Raw genomic sequence first — 2275 nt, forward strand, 5'->3', positions numbered from 1 at the left:
TATTTTGAGAAGGACCTGTACATTCCAGCACCCAAGATGTTACAGCCCAAGCTGCCACAGAGAGAGTTGGAAGCACAGGAGCGAGAAAGATGTGGATTTATCTTACAGGCTGTCTTCATTGAGTTATTTTCATTGGTTAGGGTAAGCATGATTTTCAAATATCGTGCAGCCCTAATTTGTTTGTCTAAAGTTACGACCATTAGCTGTAGGATAGTGTCCATGTTAAATAGAAACCCATTATAGTTTTTTTTCCCACAGTTGATCAAATAGGATGTAAATGACACAGATTTGCTTATATATTTTCTGCAGGAAAAACAAACTCAATGGCCTATTAGGTATACTTTACAGTACCAGGATGGACCTCCTTTTGCCTTCAAAGTTGCCTTAAATCTTCCCAGTATAGATTTCACAAAATGTTGGAAACACTCCTCAGATATTTTGTTCCATATTGACATGACAGCATTAAACCGTTGCTGCAGTGTTTAAGGCTGCACATCCATAAGAGAATGAGAATCTCTATTCTACCACATCCCAAAGGTGCGCTGTTCGATGGAGATCTAAAGAGTATGGAGGCCATTGAAGGACATTGCCATTTTCAAAAAAAGAGTGAGATTATTTGAGTTTTGTGACTTGCTGGATTATCCTGCAGAAGTAGCCGTCAGAAGATGGGTACACTGTGGTCATACAGAGACGGACATGGTCAGTAACAATACTCAGGTAGGCTGTAGAGTTTAATAATGCTTAATTGGTACAAAGAACCCCAAAGTGTGGTAAAAATGATATCCTACATCAGTACACCACCATGACTGCCAGCCCGAGGCTTTGATACAAGAAAGTATTGATCTTTGCTTTCAGGTTTTTACAACAATTCAGACCATACCATCCAAATATGGCAGCTAAATTTGAGACTCAGACCAGGCAACATTTTTCTAAATTTATTTCCCAACAACGGTGAGCCTGTGTGAATTGTAGCCTCAATTTCCTGTTTTTGGCTGAAAAAAAAGAGTGTCATTCAGCTTGGTCATGTGCTGCAGTAGCCCATCTGCTTCAGGTTTTCAAGGTCTGCAGGCTTTCAGAAATGAGCTACTGTTGCCTTTCAATCATCTCAAATCCATCTGCCTATTCTCCTCTGAAATTAACAAGACAGTTTCATCTCCATGACTGATGGATGTTTTTTCCTTTTTGGACCATACTCTCTAAACCCAATAGATTTGTCTAATTGAAAATCTCAGTTATCATCATTTTCTTAAATACTCAGACCAGCCCCATTCTGAAACCAACAACCACATTTAAAGCCACTTAAATCCCCTTTTCGCCAATTATGATGCTCAATTTGAACTTCAGGAAGTCACCTTTCTTAATGACTAAATGAAATGAGTTGCTGCCACCTGATTGGCTGGTTATTTGTGTTAGCAGGCAAGTGTGCAAGAGTATTGAATTGAGTGAGCAGGAAAAGTCTGTGGAGCCATCTAAAAATCTTCATATTGTGTGAGCAGACACAGTCACATCTATCTGATGATGATATTCAGCAAACTTTGCAATTGTGGCCCCCCTCGGTACCAGCTGCTTTTTACGCGAGTCAGATTTAATGCAAAGCAATGATGGATGCAATGCTTCTCTTAGGACAGTGGTCTCAAAAATCCAGTCCTTGAGGGCTGGTCTCCTGCAACTTTTAAATGTGTCCCAGGTTTAACTCACTTAAATCAAACGGCTGGACTGCCTCCTTTGCATGCAGCCAGATTTGATCTAAGTGTGTTCAAGCAGAGACTCATTTAAAGTTACAGGGTGCCAGCCCCGACAACCCTGTCCTAGGAGGCAGCCACTGCTAACAGAAAGCAAGCAGTCTGATCCCTATTCTATGAGCCAATAAATCATGTCCCAGTCTGACTTTTCAGTTCATACATGCAACATTTACATTGCATTATACAGTTTATTTCTGGTACATTGCAGCTATGAAGTCAACATGCTTTAGTTTTGTTGCACAACCTAAAACAGTTTAAACACGTTAGTGCATTTTGTGCACCGCATGTTTAAAAGGTTTGCGAACTTTGACTGGCCTACATTAGGTGCTGGTGCAACAGTCAGCAGAAGGAGGAGGAAACAAACCCCGATAAGAATTTCCAGGGGCTGTGCGGGCTTTCCAGTATGGGCGGAGCGATGCTGTGCAGGAAGTCCTCTACAGCCAGCTGGAGTTTCTCTATTTTGCCTGACAAACTCGTTCCTCCTGCAGCGTGGCACACCATATAAGTAGGATAGCTCTCCACGCACACCTTAC

At 41.5% G+C, this 2275-nt stretch overlaps 1 protein-coding gene across 3 annotated transcripts in view; it reads right to left on the minus strand.

Moving 5' to 3' along the window:
* enox1 (ecto-NOX disulfide-thiol exchanger 1) overlaps positions 1 to 2275 on the minus strand; it is a 153437-nt gene that overhangs the window by 151034 nt on the left and 128 nt on the right. The window lies entirely within an intron of this gene.

The sequence above is a fragment of the Girardinichthys multiradiatus genome, chromosome 7 (genome assembly GCF_021462225.1).
Source record: "Girardinichthys multiradiatus isolate DD_20200921_A chromosome 7, DD_fGirMul_XY1, whole genome shotgun sequence".
Lineage (NCBI taxonomy): Eukaryota > Metazoa > Chordata > Actinopteri > Cyprinodontiformes > Goodeidae > Girardinichthys > Girardinichthys multiradiatus.